The sequence below is a fragment of the Anas acuta genome, chromosome 2 (assembly GCF_963932015.1).
Source record: "Anas acuta chromosome 2, bAnaAcu1.1, whole genome shotgun sequence".
NCBI classification, from domain to species: Eukaryota; Metazoa; Chordata; class Aves; order Anseriformes; family Anatidae; genus Anas; species Anas acuta.
In genome coordinates, this window is record NC_088980.1 from 4,160,107 (window position 1) to 4,179,264 (window position 19,158).

Consider the following 19,158-nt stretch of genomic DNA (forward strand, 5'->3'; position numbering starts at 1 on the left):
CAGACAGATGGAGTAAATGAAGCATAGGACGAGTCTGTATGTTGTTCTGAAATGTGTCACTTGCTGGGGAGACCAGGGTAGAGGCACATAGGGGAAAGGGAGGAAATGTTCCTCTTTCAGCAGATAAAACTAAATATCTGGTAACCTGAAGTCAGCACAGTGTGAGTCTCTTTTGGAAAAAAAGAGAACAAATTTTGTGATGGTGTCTGGATAGAATGGTACAGAGGCACTGTGGAATGGACTAGAGGATTCTCCAGAGCACACGTGAAGCTGTTAGACCTGCCCAAAGAACTGCATATTTTATCTAAGACTGCCTTATTCCAGAAACAGCCTTGAAATGAAAAAGGTATTTGAGGCAGAGAATTTTTTACATAATATTTTGCATGTTTTGTATGTGTTCATGTTTCCCACATAGATGAAAACAATATTTTGTGACATGGATTTAGATACCCTTCTGATTGTTTAATTTGATCCAGCATTGTTTGGCTCTAATTGGTCACAAAATCTGCACAGTATACTTTCTGTTTCCTTGATGGGCAATGGTCACAGGCTTTGCAGAAATATTTCTGACTCATCTTTTGTGTGGGAGTGGCTGTATTCTGTGTTATCTATCTTCAAGCCAGTTATGAAAATTGAAAAATATGTGGAATTACAATAAAACAGCTCTGCCAAGAAGAAAGTCCAATCCAAACCAAAATAAAACAGGATATTAAGACTTAAAGGTCATAAAGATGTAGGTGAATAAACCCTAAGTACAGCAATCCATTATTCAGTGTTACTCATCCAACTCCAGTCCAAAAGGCCAGAATTCTCCTTGTATTCTAAAACAGATCAGCAAGTCTCTACAAAGAGAAATAATGCCATTTCCCCATCTTTCTTTTTAATCTTTTTTCCAGAGCAAACAAAACATCCCAGTTTGCTCACTTGTATAAACAAACCTTACAGGCAATCGTAGACTTTTAGGGTTATTTTACCTACAAAGAAATCTACCCTGTTGTATAATGCCTATTTGTGCTAGGGTTACCACTCCTACTTTGCATATTAATGAAACCATGAAGCAAATGAAAAGGACAAATTTCTGAAGAGATAAGCAGTAACTTCTGCTCTGAGTGACTGGAGTGAGAAATGAGGGCATTTGGTACCTGATATCTAGATAGCTTTGGTATTACAGGTAAACACGGGATTACTTTAGCTCTGAGTACCAACTTTATCTTCTCTGATCACCAGTGTAGACAGTAACACAAAATTGTCTTCATTATTCTTTCACAATGTTTTCATTTTTAGCTATTTTCCAGCAAGTTAATGGAACTTGTTTGCTTTAGCTGAAAGGTAGCTGAGATTCCTTCATAAAAACACATGATTTCTTTCCTCCTGACCCTCTCTAGAGATTAGATTCTATTGGTTAGCACACCACCGTGTCTAAATCCCATACAGAAGCGTCCAACAGCTGTCAGCTCCTGATACTTACCTTAGGCTGTGGACATCTCTCTCTCTCCAGCTGTAGCCATGCTGAAAAGAACATTACTCCCAGTCAGGTTAGTGTCTCCAATCCATGCCACACTGCCACTGATCTGCCTGCTGAGCTGGTCGTGCAAGCATTGCCTAAACTAATTCACTCCCACTAAATTGGGTTAGCTCAAATAATAAGGCTTTGCTAACCAAGCAAGGTTAGCAATTTGATTCAATCACATTAGGGAGTGCTTTTGCAAGCAGCTCAGCTAGCAGATTCAAGGGGTGGTGAGAAGGTGGTGGGCATGGCTGGAGGTGGTGGTGTCTTCAGACAGCCATTGCATATACCTCAGACCATTTATTAATCCCAGATACTCATATGACTGATTTTTTTTTTTTGTTTTGGTATGTACTATTCCTCACTCTTGACGCTCATAATTTTAATGATTAACTGGTCAATTCATCCCACCGTTCTTGACAGAACAGGTGAAAATGGATCTCTGTAATGCCCATATTCTAATCTTGTGACAAGAAACATACTTCAGTAAGAAAATAAGCAGTGAATTCTCTTGCTATTTCGTTTGCCATTTAATCAATGTATTCTTATGCACATTAAATGGTGCATTGTCAGTTTAATTTGTTAAACTCTCATTGCGGTTCTTTTTTCATTTTCCTTACTTCCCGCTTCCTCAATACGTAACCAACATATCATTTTGCATCCCATGTGGGATTTCTATGATTTAACCTGGTAAATCTTTTAATTCCTAATTTGGTATTCTTCTCTAATACATTCACCCATGAAAGAGCCCAGAAGGCTGAAACTAAGAAAAATCACTTTCATTTTCTTAGACACTACTGAGTGGTTTAATGTAAAATACACATGCAGCGCACAGTTTGTGATCTCAGATTTTATAACCCATACATTTCAGAGCTGAGTCAATCTTGATCAGCTTTTTGATGAAGCGATAAAGATTCAGGTCTAGGCTGGAACTGCTTAACAATGGTGAGTTACGGGGAAAAAAAAAAAGAAAAAAAAAAGTGGTTGTATAAGAGCAAAAAACAGTTCACTGGAGAGATTGAAATTCAGCCCCAAACCACTGATGTGAAATGTAGATATCAGCAAGCAGTCCAAAGCAGGACGTTAAGTTTAATTAACCTTCCTGCTTAGTTATCACTGATTTCCATTTAAATTAATGGTTCAAATCAAAATGTTAAAATAGCAAACGGGCAATTTATATATTAATCATAAGCACTATTTCTGTCCGTCATTTACATTTCTAGCTTTTTTTTTGGCTGAAGGAAATATTGATTGTACTTGATTTGGGACACAGAGTTTGGAAATTCTTTTTGATAACTGGGGAAAGTATTTAAAAAGGTTTGAAGTAGAAGTATATTTTAGCTATTATTTTTAATCTATTTTGCTGTATTACAGAATATGCCATGTGATGCATTCTGATTTACTTATAAAAAATTTAATCATGATTTACTGTGTCATAAAATAAATTTGAAACACATTTGAAAATGCACAACCCTATCGCCAACAATTTGAACCCCTTTACTCTGACTACAGAAAGAAAAATGAAGTTCTTCCTGACATTCAGTGTTAGTTATAATTACATGATATCCTAAATAAAGCAAGTGTCACGTGGTATTAGTGAACTGTCTGTATTGTTCTGGGTCACCAGGCTTTAAATTATTTCAAATAATTTAAACATTTAAGTTATAAGCAGAGAAAATTTAATCTCCTTCTACATTTAATGAAGAGAGCCAAACACCTCTATTGTGTGAATCATATTTTTACTTCAGCCCCTCTTTGGAGATGCCTAGCTCTCTTCTCCGGTAAAAGAAACCTATACTGATGGCACTCCCAGTTCAGATATGATAATAGAGTTTGGTTTTTAGCACCACCTTCAGGGTTTTGCATCTTAGGGCTTCCTACTACCAAAGCTCATAAGCCTTTTTCCTTTTTCCCTTTTTACTTCTCTGTTTCACTAGTATTTTCTAATATCTCAGAGTTCTCCAGACTTTCAAACTGCACATTTTTATACTTGTTTCAGTCAGTCTTGTTTTCTTGGAAATTAAAACAAAATTATTCTGATTGTGCTCAGGGTCCTTAATTGTCAGGAGACAGAGTGGGTGTTTATTCTGCAAGGTTTTTTCAACAAACATGAGAACAAAACAAACAAACAAACAAATAAATTATTGCTAGAATAACCCTATATATTTTCTCCAAAGAATCAGGTTCCATATTTTGATTTCAAAAACTACTGTTTATAATAGCAAATATGAAGGGTGCTGACTTTTATCAAATGTATTTCTTAGAAACAATTTTCTTCTGTTTGTGCTATTTCAGTTTTCCCATTATGAGCCTAATTTGGGGAGTTTGTGAGTGCTCATTGAATTTGAGCAGGTCTTAAGCTGTGTCTACCTTAAATGGCCCACAGACCTCATGGTGCAGAGATAAATTCCCAAGTCACTACCATTCATACAAGACACACTAAGGATCCCACAGGATGTGTTCCTTCAACTCCCACAGGGCCTGTGGATTTTAAAATACCAGCAGTTGCAAGACAGGGTGATCCATGTTATAAACAAGATCTCCCTTGTGCCAATGTGGACTATAAATCAAACAAACAACCAAACAAAAAATCCTTTCTGCTGGAAAATGTCCGTTGTACTTTTTGACTTCTGATGATATATAAACTCTAAAAGCAGACATGGAAAAAGTACTCTAAAATCATTCTTGTTAATATCGTCACTAGGGAAACAACTTAGGAATGTGCAAGTCGAGTATAAACTCTGATGTTCAGCCAGCTCTCTCTTCCAACATATTTCCCAGCCCTGCAGAGAACCAGATCTGCCCACCAAGAGAGGTCTTTCCTCCTCTATCTCAGCTGAGTCATTACTTCATGTGGAGATTAAACTCTGATGCTCCAGAAAAGCCATAGTTCAGACTAGCCACAGCATGAGATATCAAAGCAGAATCATGACTCAGCCAAGGAATATTGCCTTAGGATACTCCCTCTACAATCCAACAGCACTGCCAGGAGACCTAGAATAGCACAGGAGCTAGGGAATGTGGGAGGCAAAAGACAGATACAAGATTTTCTGTCTATTCACTTGTGTTATCACCCATACTTCTTCTGCCCCCCACCATAATTTATGTAAATATCAATAAGAAGGTGTCTGTAAGGCATCTGTAACTCTTTTTTTTTTTTTTTTTTTTTTTTTTTTTTGGCATTGAGGCCAGCAGGCACAGAACACACTACCTATAGTTTTCTTAATGTCTTCAGCCTCTCAGATTGTCTGGTCACCTGTGAAATTTCTATTGGGAATGATGTGTGTACTTTGATAATCTCTGAATTTTGCCCAAGCATTGTCAAGAATAATCTTAATACACTTGACCCCAAAACCATGCAACATTCCATGCTGTATACTTTAACATAAATTTAATAACAAATTAATAACAGCATAGTGACCAAATTGCAGAGGTCCAGGATGTTCTCTGGTGCTCTTTAGTTTCTCATCAGGGACCCTGACAATGTATTCCACAGTCTTAGTCCCTTATATCCCAAAAGACTTGATAAATAATGTGTTCTGCTGAAATGTATTCAAACAGGAAAATGCATGTAGATATTCCCTCACCAGTTCTTCTGTAGACTCAGAAGCAAATAGTGGCTGAATTCATTGAAAAGAGATAAAGCTTATAACAGGTAGCATCCAAAGATCAGAATTATTTATTTTAATCAGTGAGGACTCATCCAAAAATTTCAGACAGTGGGCCAAATGGAATAAGTGGGAAGACTCCACCAATATAAGATAATTTCAGCACATACAAGCTTTGCAAATACTTTCTCGTTACTGCTGACAGGTGTCCATGTCAGATCCTACCTCCTAATACTCCTTGGCAATGTCAGAAGGGCTTATGTACTACTGTGTTGATCCAAGACACAGAACACCTCACCAAAGACAGGTTTGCTTCTGGTATCTACTTAGCTCCTAGCAGTCTCTAGTCTTCTTCTGTAGAAGCATAACTTAGTTCTCTCTAAGTCTCCTTTGTGTGGCTTATAAACTGATTCTTATAAACTGAGTTCTTATAAACTTAACTCTTAACTGAGAACTCTTAACTGAGTTCTTATAAACTGATTGATGCCCAAAATTGGAATGGCCTCATCCAAGCTGCCTGTGGGAACAGTCTCTCATCCATGATTTTCCCTGACCATTGTTTGGAAAGTTGCTGATGGACTTTGTTACATATCTTATTTATTTTATGTTGTATAGAGAGAAACTCATGTGGAAATCAGATTCTCCTGGGTTACTGCAGCTTCTTCCTGTTTTACTCCCATTACAGCAGTGTAAATTATTATCTATTTTCCCAACGATTTCCAGTCTAATTGCTATTCATGCCAGTGCTGAATCAAGCAAATGCACCACTACTGAACAGATCTTACTGAAGGCAGTTTCTTCCACATCAAGGGAGATATATTTTATCTTGAAAAGACAACAGAAATTTGTGTTGTTACATATCATAAGAAGAGACATTGCAAAACCTATTGATAACAGTTTAAGAAAGATATTTTTCTTTTCTGAGGATTTAAGATCTCTGGGGTTGTGAGTTTTCCATAGATCATTCCTTATTAAATATCAATTTGGGATAATGACAATACTTTGAAGAAATCCTCTGGGGGAAGGAAAGTAAGTATTCACTCTTAAATTCTGTAATTCTATAAATCTATATTTATGTATGTATTTATTTATTTATTTATTTATTTATTTATTTTTAACTGTGTATCTATTAAACCGAATGAGTGGTAGACCCATCTTTGGCTTGGAAAGCCTTTGTTTTGTAAACACTCTCAGAGTTAAGAGAATGTTGTGATAGCAGCATTAGAAGAAACCTCAGGGAAATTGTATTCAACTGCTAGATTTCCTTCAAATTTGTTGTACATCTTTATGCAAATCAAAGTGGACTTCCCTCTAGTAACTTCAGGCATACACTTTGTGGATGTTTACAGATAACCTGCCCCTTCTTTTGGGACAGAAGTATTCTGATTTATTTTAAATTCCTGTGGAAGGAAGGAAGGAAGGAAGGAAGGAAGGAAGGAAGGAAGGAAGGAAGGAAGGAAGGAAGGAAGGAAGGAAGGAAGGAAGGAAGGAAGGAAGGAAGGAAGGAAGGAAGGAAGGAAGGAAGGAAGGAAGGAAGGAAGGAAGGAAGGAAGGAATTGAATCCTATATACTTATGATCTATCTCAGATGTGGATAACTTGTAGATATGTGTTTGAATGGTAATCTCTCCAGATGTCTTGTGTAGGATGTTGAGATTTTGCAATAGTGCTCTAATTGCTATTGCAACAGCATGTTGAAGAAATTAACAAATAAAGAAAGAAGTTTTGATATATGGACTGATTCAACTAAATTATTTACTTTAAAATAATTTTTTTTAAAATGGTAGAATGTTAAGTAGGAGACACGTTCAGAAATCAGGGTCACCTCTTGTTGATTCAGTGGTTTTGTAGTAAGGCCAAGTTTCAACAAGCAGGAAGAATTTTGTTTGACAAACATTTCAGCATTGTTCACATTAATGACTCTGGTTCCTTCTCATAGCTCATTGCAAAACACAGGAGCTCTTCCAAAACTGCTCATGACAAACTACGAAGGGAAAACTCAAAACAACAGGTGGAATAATAATAAGTCATACTCTACTTAGTCTGATTTTTATTATTACTTATGGTCACTAAAGTAATTTTTCTTAGCCTCCTTGATCTTAGCTGAGGAAAAAAATGCCACATATGTTAATATAATATTTAGAAGTGTTGGAAGTCAAGGTAGGAATGTGATGGGAGGCATTCTGAGCTAAGTTGTGCCAAGAGCCGTGAAAAGCGGGCATTGAGATGCATTTTGAGAAAAGATGAAGATCATTATATGTTTGGAGGCAACAAAACAGGTTCAGCTATCTCCACATATGTCTCCTTCATCTTTTCCAGTACTGATACAAATGCACATTGTTTTCTGTAGTACAGGCTATATTCGGTGGTCTGATCTTTTACCTGTTACAGGCTAAATGTAAATACCGAGGCACTAAAATTTACCATTTTTCAGAGTTGCATAGAAGTACTAGTGCACAAGGGTGATGCATTTTGAAAATGGCAAGGACACCAAAGAAGCTGTACAAATATTTTGCAGGTTGGAACCAGCCCATGAATCACAAGCTGTAATATTTTGGCTTAAAGCTCGCAAAACCGATTTATAAAATGCAAGTTAGAACATGCTGCTAAAGAGAGTGATATGGATCAGCTTGGACAGGCAGAGAGAAATGCCTACGTATTCTTTTGAATTTGGCCAAGAGATCTCATTTGACTTTTAAAAATCGTCTTGCTTGGCTTACCTGGCCCTTTCTCTTCCCCCCCCCCCCCCTTTTTTTTTTCCTTAAGACAAAAAAAAAAAAGTTCAAAAACCATGAGAAATTTTAGAAACCTACTCTGTGACTCCACTGCCCATAAAGACATCATACGACAAACAGCCATTAACTTCCACATAGAAATCTCCAAACACAAAAACATTACATGTAGAACAAGTAATTATAAGATAAACAAAAATGAAGTTACAAAAGATTATATGAATGTCTGAAAATTCAAACAATTTCTGATTCAAATGAAATAATTTTGAAATTGTAATGTTGCAATGTGTGACATAGAGTATGGCATGGTCTGGCAGTTCATTAGGCAGAATATCAGGTAAAAATTTCACCATCTAGATAGCAAAGAAATAGATCTCATGTTAACATGCAAGTGAAATTCCTTTCCAGCTTTCAAGAATATAGTCACGTGTTACTAATTATCTGATCTAAGTTGTGTGGTTGACCTATCACACTGTTGCCTTCATATCCATACTCTTAAACATATTTCACTTACTAAATTTCTGTGGCTGTGAATATATTTGGCAATGGGTCAGATCTATTGTATTGCATAATGTACTAGTGGTTCACGTGGAACTGCTGCATAACAGCCTAAGAATATTCTACCCATTCAGGTTTGTCTCAGAATCAATTTGGGAGAGTAGCTAAATTGTGCCCTCATTGCTCTAATTTACTAGGAACACTGGAAAGGAAAACAGGAGGTCAAATTAATGTTCTATCAGGAAGAGAAAAAAAAAAAAAAAAAGCTAAGGCAATAGAGTCAAAAGGGAAGCTCTTAGTCTGGAGAATCCTTTACTGTTTCTGTTAGAATACTGTGGGGCTTGTTTTATGAGATTAGGAAGCTACAGTTCAAATGATTCTTGAAAACTCTCCCTTTAAGGGAGAGTTTTTTCTTTCAGAAGACCTTGAAGAATTTGAGATGATCAGAATAATATTAAAGCTTGATGCTCTGAAGTGTTTTGATTCAAATATGTCATGTTTTGTTTTAATATCCTTGGACACAGCTCCTTGTCTTTTGGAGAAAGAGAACTTGATGGGGGAAAGAAAAAAAAAAAAAAAGCGCAATAGAAATCTTTAGCAAAGCAGGTGTGTAGCTTATAATCTCCATTCCAAACAGAGAAGAGACTGGAGAAACTGAGACAACCATGTAGTAAAGTCATCAGCATTAAGGAGATTGGGAACTTCAACACAAAAGTCTTTTTGCATCAAAGGTACGTGAATGAGGGAGAAAGGCTAAAGTAGCAATACAGAGCCAGCATGGACTAGTGAGCCGTACAAGGACACATTCAAAAGGCTGAAGCACAGGATGGTAATACTTCAGCTGAAAATGACATAGAGGGAAAAACACCTTTTGGATTAGTCAGTCACAGGATGAGCAGGAGCTGCTTGTGGCAATTAAATCTGGAGAAAGGCAAGTTCAGCTTCTGTGACGTCCCAGGAAAAATAATTCCAGGAGCAATCTGGAGCTAAGTGTAAACAACGGCAATGTAGCAATTCATTTGTGGAACATCATCTTAACTGTGATCTTCTGAAGTAGCAATAGCAAAGGGCTTTCCTAAGCCCTGTGCGAGAATGTTTGAAAATTAACTGTATGCTTAATGTTTGTGGTAAGAGCACCAAGGCCACAATAGATCAGTCTCATTCTAAATCATGAGAAGGGATCAGAAACCCAGGGCAGGGTTTGAACTGCAGACTAAAACATCTAAGTAGCATTTATTCAAGAGTTTTCAGGCTTAATATTTACAAAGTTCACTCTGTAGTACGTACCTCTATTTATTTTCATTGACTGGGTATTGGCCTGAAACAGTAAACTAAACATTGGTGTTTGTGTCACCATTGTCCCAGGGTATTTTACCTGTACTCATACAGAAGTGAAAAGTTCAGGAGTAGATCAGCATCACACTTCCTTGTCCCTAGAGGATGTCAGATACCCCAGGGGACCTCAGATGACACTTGACATGTGTGGATGACAGAACCATGCCCTAAATCCCCTTTGGCTGTAATAGGAGCTTAACTTTGATACATGTAGACACTTCAAAATACATACGTATCTTTACGTGTCTTAATCATGTCTATCTTTACATCTCTCAATCCCATTTCTGAACAGTATTATAGAAACTATAATAATAAAAGAGATCGAGTCTTCCATGCAAAGGAACAGGAATGAGTTGAAGGCCAGAAGTGAAAATCTGTCAGGGCTACAGCTACGAGGGGGACCAAAAAGGTTATGATACTCATATCTTCTCCTGAGTAACATTCAGATTTTGGTAGTCTCTGAAAGCTATTTTCTATCACCATCATTACCCAGCTGTGGTACAAAGAGCAGGGTCAAGAACAACAAGCTAGAGAAAATAGATCAGTGTCCAGAGATGAGTGGTGAGAGAAGCAGCTTCAAGATGTCTAATAATGGCTTTTCATGCTCTTCTCTCATTCTGCAGCCACCACACACTATTCTCTCAAATGAAGTTTATTCCAGCTGTTCACCCACTGTACATAATCATCTTGGTTAACTAACCCATTCACTAGCACAAAAACACCATCCAAGCTGTCAAACTTCATGCAACTCAAATGAATGATTGTGGATTGTGGAATTCAAGGCTCTAGTGACAGCTGTGACACATTCACAGCCTTAGTCATGATGAGCTTAAGCATCTGCGGTATTTCTGATGCTCTCTCATCTCCTCTGCATCTTAAGTTAGAGCACAAAACTGTTGGAAGAAATCCAAAGATCCAGCTCTCTAAAACACAGGAAATGAGTAACTTTACTAACTTTAACTTGGGCTTTTATATAATACACTTGTGCTGGCTTCTTTATATAATTTGTTTCTAGGCCAACGTGAAGAGAGAGTTTTGTTGTGTGTCTAACATCTTAGAAATGAGCATACCGTGTACTAACGCCAAGTTCATACATGGCTTTTGGTGCTCAATTTAGATCTCTTTATGAATTTACTTACATATAAATATCACTATTATGACAAATCACTTTTTAAAATGAAATACTTTTTACCTAAGAGCATGAATACAATTCTATTTTTTTTCCTAAAAATAAAATTAAAAAAAAAAAAAAAATCCATTATAAACTTACTTCCAAAAGAAAAAAAAAAAAAGAGCAAAAATAGAAATGTTATGATTTAAAAAAGACTTATGATTCCTGGAAAAAAATAAAAAAATAAAAAATTGACAATTAAGGATATCTTAGCTATTTTAAACTGCCTTTCCAAATAAATATGTATGACGCATTTCCGCTGTGGAGAAGTTATCTGTTAGTACTGCAACTTTAATTTGTCTACATATCACTGTGCTGTGAGAAGTTCATGTATTTATATATATTTTTCATTATTTGGACTTCAGAAAGTATTTTTAAAGGCCATAGTTATGGAGGAAGGTGTTAGTTAAATTCATTTATCAACAGACAGTTGGAGTGTGTTAGCTTAAGACGGGGGTGGATGCATTATAATAAGAAAGCTATTGATTTATGGCAAATAGCTGGCTTTCAGGTCTCCTAATTCTAAGCATATGTGCCCCAAGGTGGCCAGAACATTTTTCACAAGTTGCCAGCCCTAAGCCAATGAGGCCTGATCAACATTCATCTGCATCTACTTGCAACACATAGTCTAGCTATTCACAAGTAGGGTATATTAGATCAGGCTTGTTGCACTGCAAAGCTGCTGGCTGGCTCAGAGAACAGGCAGAGTGAGCTTGCATCTGCCTACAGAAAATCATGTAGCCGTCCTGGATATTCCTCTGTGTTGATGCATCTCCACCTGTTCATGAAATGACATACAGCTTCAGTTGGCAAATCCCTCCTACTAATTGGATGTGCTTTGAAGACAGAAAGTGTCAATACACCAAAGAAGGCTCTGAGATCCAAAATAATCAATGAATTCAAAACAAAAACAACCAAAAAATCCCAGCTTCAAATAAAAAAGGTGTTGCCTGCGACATGCAGCAAGAATTCTACCTGCCAGGGACAGACTGCGTCTGCTGTCATTTGGATAAAGGGAAGATGGGGGTGAGGAAGCTGTGGAGGTCACCACAGCAGGTTTGGGCTTTTCAGAATACTGAATACTTTTCAGGATCTGCTATTGCTATGAGCTAGCAAAAATATAGAGAGAAATAATAATAATTACCAAAAAATACATAAATAAAAGATCAATACATTTTCCCCCTGAACAAAGACGGGAGCAAGAGACGGATTACACTTCATAGGGACATGTCTGAGATATTGTGGAACAATTCACCTCAGATTTTGGATGTGCAGCTCTGATACAGTAGCAGCAAGACCACCCCCCCCCAACCAACCCCCCAAGTTATTCATCTTCAGGATGAGATGATGCACCTTATATCACCTTATATAATAATATGGGAGATTGGAATTAGCCTGGATGTAACTATCTAATTTTCAGATGCTTAAGTGAGAGTAGATGGACATCACCCCAGACTGTCAGACACTTCTGAGAGAAAGCCTTCATCCACATGAAATGAATGACAGTTTTGCAGGGGATCCCTTGGGGCCAAGTATTCACCTTGAGAGTGAGGCAATTTACACCTCCTCTCTGCATCAGAGACAGAACTTATGTCTACTCCCTGAAAGAAAAGAATGTGATATTGTCGTGTTTCTATTCAACAAGACATTTCCTTACAATTTCCCAATGAATCAGATAGGGCAATATGCTGTCCTTGGAGAGAAAAGAAATAGCACAATTTGCCTTATTCTGAGGAACCGAGGAATAAAAATCTTAGCCATTAACCCACTATGCAGATTAAAAAGACTTTTCCTGCCTTAACCCTCAGCTCCATTTAGCAGGCCCAACAAATCACAGATAACAGTCTATAATTATCCTTCCATTTGCAGTTCCTGAACAATTGTGACCCAATAATCTGTAATGGAGTGCAAAAGCCATTGTGATTAAGGCTTTTTGTGAAATACCTCAACAGCAGAAAGACAAACCCTCAAAAAGATGTGGCAGAAGTGTGGTGTTCTATGCTCAATAGGGAGTTCTTAGACTTTAAAATTCCCAACATGTCATAAGCGGAAGTTTATATTGTTGTTATTGTTGTTTATTGTTGTTTCCATAAGTATTTTTAAGAAGAAAAATTAAACCATATAAAATATTTATTTGCTTTTTTGCTGGGTGTAGGGTGAATTAGAGATAAACTAATGCAAAGTAGAATTGTTAATTTAATTTGTTAAAAATATATATAATTTAAATGGAGGTTATCACACCTTTTAAAACATCTTAAAAATTTTTTTCAAATGAATAATCAGAACTGTTTCAGATCATAGTCCTACCATACACCCTTATACCTTCACCCATCCAACCATTACACCTGAATGAACAGGAATGAGATCATCAGGATATCTCCAGGGCAGATAAATTCTGATGTCAAATGTAAATTAGCTCATTTTATGGGACAATTATGTCAAGAGTATTTGAATTCAACAGTAGCATAGAATCAGAGCAGGAAACAAGAGTCACCGCAACCAGGTTTTTATGCAGGGTTCTTTCCAAAGGAATATTCCCCGGTACAATAGCCATGTTAGCTTTAAATGTTCTGTGTGACAAAGCTTGTACTTTTCCTTCAGGGAATGTAATAATGTATCTCCTCCTAATGTAACTTCTCCTAAGAAGTTCTACCCTGAAATTATTAATCTGGCTACTCTACAGAACAGCCCATCATCTTGCATAGGAATACCATCAACAAATTGAAGTGAATTATGTGAACAAGACTCAAAGAATCTTTCTTGTTTTACATGATTTCCTAGTTTGTCTTGTGCAGATAAAAGTTCAAGCCAAAGAAGGTGGATCAACAAACTGAGAGCAAAAGGTGGTCAGAGACTAAAATACATGCAAAGCAAGAGGGGGGGGGGAGGGGAGCACAGCAAAGCATTTTGCAAATATGCCTTTTTTCCCATATATATGTGCCCACTCAACTAAAATCCGAAGTGTTTCAACAGCTGCCACAGACAAATGAATTCTAGTACTTGTTAGTGACTGTAGACAACCAAATACCTTTCTGTATGCAAAGCTTTTCTTAAGACCAGTACAAGTTCAGCACAGAGGGAACTGGAAAAGTGTCTCCTCAAGGGATGTTGTACATATTGTCTAGCAGGAATACTCTGATACAGGGTGATGCTAAAGCTATCCTTGCCCATGTATTATCAGCACAGATGACTAAAGTCATATACAGGAAAAAAAAGAGAGTTTCTCACTGGTGCATTTGTACCCCTTTCAGTAGGGTTATTCCACTTTTGCAATGGTGTGGAGGACCCACTCCAAAAATCCCGTTAAGTTCAATGTGTATGAAATTGTGCACCTGCTATCTTCACAGGTGATACTGGAAGGTTGGATGTCAGACATGAGAGGAGAACAGGGAATGGAAACAAGAGAGCATAAACCAACGCAAAAACAAAAAACATGCTGACTTATAGTTTGATGCTGTGGTTTCTAAGCCAAGTAAAATAACTTGCAGTATCTCCACTGACTTCTAAATCCTGATATCATTTTACATCTCCTGAGAATCATGAGAAAAAAAAAAAAAAGAAAAAAAAAGGATTCTTCTCTACTAAATTGGAAGTGACTATAAGATGTGATATTTCTGCACATGAGTTACAGTATGATCCTGTCCTCAGTTTACTTTTTGTCTGTGCTTCTTAACTCACATACTCTGGTTTCATTAGAAGATAATCTGAGCTAATTTAAGAATTAGACTGTTTGTACCGAGTGTGCTCAGAAGGAAGGAAAGAAAAACAAAATCTGCTATATTAAAATGAATCAGCCTGGGGACATGGGTCTCAACTGATCAAAGGCGTAGGCACATATGGAACTCAACCCCAGAAAAAATATCTCCAGGATGCCGGCTCAGTCAGCCAAATCAAGAGAGATGCGATGAACAAAGGTCTGAACGTGATCAACAGCGCAGCACACAATCTCAGAGATCTCTGTTTTTCTCTCCCTGGTAGCATCCTACAACAAAGCTTCTGCTTTCGTGTTTATGAGCTTCACATATACACTGACAACAGCAGATCTGGAGAGCCACAGGAGGCTGTGGCACCACCACGAGAACAGCAGACATCTTAAATCTACAGGGAGGAAGAAGCCCTCTTGCTTTCTAGCAGGAACCCCAATGGAAGGCTAGAGCCACGGAGCAATCACAAAACCTGTCCCTGTTTAAAGACGAATACATTGGGACAACTGGCTTTCCTTCTGGCGTTCCGAGAAGCCCCCCATGACCTTGGAGTCTGTTCAGTGCCAATGGTTATCCTTCCAGTCACTGCACACATGCCTTAGATTGGAGAAAACAAAGCAACAGAAACCCTCTGCTCCGCGATATCCAAGATAGATTGCCACTACAATAACAGATCAATTGTAGCTGTCCTGCATGAACAAAAAAGCAGCCACCACTGCTCTCAGCACATAGAATGTGAAAAAATATACACATAAATTATAACACAGAGCTATAACCAAGATTCAAGCAGAGATATCAACTTAAATCCAACTGCTGTTATTGTACTGAATAACATTCCTTAATTATTCATCAAATTGGAGCAGTGCTGCTTTACCTTTCCTTTAGGACAACTTCGTTCAAGACAGCTCCAGCGTGTTTTGCATTAGCCAAGTAAAGATGCTTGTATAATGCATTCTTTCTCCTTAGCTATAATAACAACACTTTAAGGATTTTGCCTTCCTATTATCTTTAACAGTATATTAAACAGTCATACATTCACTTTGATTAACATTTGCTAGCCATAGAAATATTTTCCCACCATACCTGGCCAGTGTTGCATACGCAGAATACAGAAGTGAGATGGCAGTGTACCAAAATAATATCAAATGAAAATCTATTTGCTGTTTGTTGACTCCAAGAGATTAAAAAGAGAAAGAGGGAAAAAAAAATCTTCTTCAGTTACACTGCATATTGCAATATCAGTCCAACACATGCACTTTAATTAACGTACACAAGACGGATGGTAATCCATAATACCCTAGGAAAGAACCAGGTCACTTTGCCACCTTCTTCATTTTGGTTCTTATTATTTGTTACTCTTATAATTACCTCCAGTGCTACTCCAATACCTGCTTCAAGCTAAAGACCAGATTCTGTTTACCAGCAGACTAGATGCAGAGGAAAACCACTGACTTCCAGGGAGTTCATCCAGACATACTTCTATGTAAGTGATCATCTCGCCATAGACACCGGTATGTCTCAAAACAAATCTCTCTCCCTCTCTCTCTTTTTTTTTTTTTTTTCCATGCATTTCCTACTCCTGAACACCATGCTGCATTTTCTTTCTCTCCCTGACAGTAAACTCTTCAGATTCCAATACATACCTGAACCATTCACACGTTAAAACCACAGCATAGCGGCAAAAAGTCTGTCCTGTGTGCTATCCCTCTGACTTAGGATGTGCTCTGCATAAAGATGGTATTATTAGAGCCAGCTGTTCAAATACTGATAAGAAGTGCCCAGAGGCATGCAAGCAGAGGTCAAAGGCACATTAACAGCAATTTCTACTACTGCCCCACAGAAAAATAGAGGAGTCCTGGTGCACTGCTTGAAGGGTGAATCAGAGTTTCTGCGGCAGGTGAAGATGCAGAACTGCAAAGGTAGCCTAGAGCTCAAAAATGCCAACAGCAGCACCGTGTCTGTTAGCAATCAGGTTTTATTTACCAGCCATATTGTGTTAAAATCAGACGTGATTCCCATACCAAGCACGTTAACCTGTCACCACACGCAAAGGGAGCTTTATCTGTTCGACAAGCAACAAATCTATCTCGCGGACACATCCTCGGAGCCTGCAGTTGTATCTGGAGGCTGAAAGCCTGCGTTCATTTCCCCCCAAAAGAAGTATTCCCAGGACCTGGGGAAAGAGCCGGTAAATCAATGTCACTCCAAGACAAGCCGCCGGTTCCTAATCCCCCGCCGGCTGCAATCAGCGGCTCTGGAGCATCTCCGGGCTGCGGCCGAAGCGAAGCGGGGCAGAGCCCGAATCCCACTGCCCGGCCGGGGGAAGGGACTTACCATTGCAGCAGGGATCCGTCCCGGTGCTGGAGATGCTGCATCCCCGCCGGGTGCCGGGGCGGGGCGGGTGCCGGCGGGCTCGGAGCCAGCGGCGGGGGGACACGGAGGGGACCAGCCCCGGCTGCCCGCGGGGACACTGAGCGGCCGGAGCCGGGCTCCCCCCGCCTCGCTCCTACCGGCCGGAGGAGGGGTCGGCGCCTCCGAAGGGAATCCAAATTCCTCCTCCCTCGCCTGCCGGTCATGTCCAGGCTGCCTTTGCTCAGGGGATGGGCCAGGTCCTGGCCGTGAAGGAATTTGCCATCGCTAAATCCAAAAAAAAAAAAAAAAAAAAGCAAAGAGGGGGGAGGGAGATTTGTTGCAAACTTTTTTTTTTTTTTTTCCTGGTGTCTTTTTTTTTTTTTCCCCTTTTTATTTATATTTTTATTTTTAAGGGGGGTTATTCTAGCTTGGGAAGTGGGGGTTGGAGCAAAGGAGGAGAAGGGGATTCAGGCTGGATCAGATGCTCTGCATGCAAGTCAAGGCTGTGGTGTGCTCGCCCCGGTATTTCTGTATGTGTGTGTGTGTGTCTGTGTGATTCTCATACCCAGACAATGCTCTGCAAAGCGAGCTGGTCCTGCGGAGAAATGCAAACACCTCCTCCCCCAAGTGCCTGAGGAAAGGAAAGGGGATATGGAGCCAATCGCTTCTCCTTGGCTAGTTCATTAATATGGAGGAGAAAGAAGGAAGCCAATGAGGACCAGAGGAAGGAGGGGTTTATTCAAATTAAGTTTCTTAAATCAAACACTTTTTCCCCCACCCGTTTTTTTTCCTCTTCCTACCTCCCCCAATTGCTCTTTCTCCCTGTCCCCTGAGCACCGTCTCTGCAGCTCCACAGATTCATTTATTTGTTTATTTTCAATTGGCACGACTGGGTCAGCAAAACATGGTGATGGGAGGGAGAATGGCATCGCTGCTGGATGGGAAAGGGGATGTGGGAGGGAGGGTGAGGGGAGGCAGTTTTTCCCTGAGCTGCAGAAGAGATGATAGCAAAGAAAAGCGATAAAGTAGCTGGAGTTGGCAGGAAAGGGACCTGAGGGGAAGTGGAGCAGGAATTTCACCTAGAAGCAGCATTTTGCAGATGGTATTTGCAGATGGGCATGTGGCCTGTGTCCAAGACAAGCCCCGTGAGCGGGTGGAAAGTACGTCCTCCCCTCCCACAGCAGAGCCACACACACCCAGGAAAAGAAGTGACTGCACAAGAACAACAGCAGCCACCCTGCCCTGCACTGCCCTATAGGTGCATGACACCGAGCTGCCCACAACAGCAGTGCAGGAGTCGGACCTGTTGCAGGAACAGGCATAGAGCTGTAGACAAGGCTGAGGTGGTCAATGAGAAGGGCAAGGATGTCCTGCTGGTTCCTTTGATGTGTGCCTGGAAAAGTGCAGGGTGGCATGTGTCTCCTGGCAGGAAATGGCACAAAAGCATCCAGTCCCTTCTCCCTTCTACAGAGAGTAGCACTCGAGGGTAAAGCCTGTCCAGACCTGGGAAATGGTCACTAAAGGAGTCTGAGCGTCTACAACAGGTGTAGAGGAGCCCTCTGCCAGGGCATCCCATGAAAGCACTTGTTTCCACACTGCTTTTGTTGCTTTCAACCATACTGGTATCAGGCCCTGCAGATCCATGTCAGGAACTGGAGATGCTGGACGCATGCATCCCTCCCCAAATTCCCTGAGACCTGTGCTGCCTGCTGATGAGGTTCTTCCAGTCACCCTCAAATTTCACACCTGGGATACCAACACTGTTCCCAGTATGGAAACCCTTCCCTTTGCTTATCTTTTATCACTCCCCCTACATTTTCTGCATCTCCCATTTTCCATTTCCCTTAGAATGTAATCTCATTTCATATCCTCCTTCCCTTTACCCTTTGCCCAGATTAAACAAAAGAAAAACAAAGCAATCCATTCTGAAGAGCAACTAAATCTATTACCTCTCCAGTGTGAAAATCCCTGGCCCAATTACTTATTTTTATGTTATAGTACCTGTGGCCTGAGGGGGATGTAGCTCTGCAACAGAAGCACTGACTGAAGCAGCACTGCTTCTGGTCCCTTATCACAGTAACAGACCCATGGCTGCATTGGGGCCTTCTGCTGAGAAAAGAAGGCACAGACACACTGTGAATGCATTCAGCTCTGTTTTTCATTTCAGCATCACAGAGCAGTCCAAATAATCAGTTAGACTTTTCAAATATTTTCTTTGCACTTTCTCCTTCTCCAATTTTACCAACTTCTCT

The 19,158-nt window shown here is 39.5% G+C and overlaps 1 protein-coding gene across 16 annotated transcripts in view; it reads right to left on the reverse strand.

Annotated features, from left to right (window-relative positions):
- Positions 1 to 17,591, reverse strand: part of ADCYAP1R1 (ADCYAP receptor type I) — a 142,140-nt gene extending 124,549 nt beyond the window's left edge. For 3 of the 16 annotated variants that reach the window (XM_068673301.1, XM_068673300.1, XM_068673299.1), the window contains exon 1: positions 16,889 to 17,524. The gene's annotated coding sequence lies outside the window, so the exon portion shown is untranslated. Of the gene's footprint in view, positions 1 to 15,922; positions 16,050 to 16,197; positions 16,869 to 16,888 lie in introns of those variants that run through there. The other 13 variants (XM_068673303.1, XM_068673302.1, XM_068673307.1 and 10 more) reach the window with 9 other exon arrangements.
- Positions 17,592 to 19,158: the final 1,567 nt, after the last annotated feature.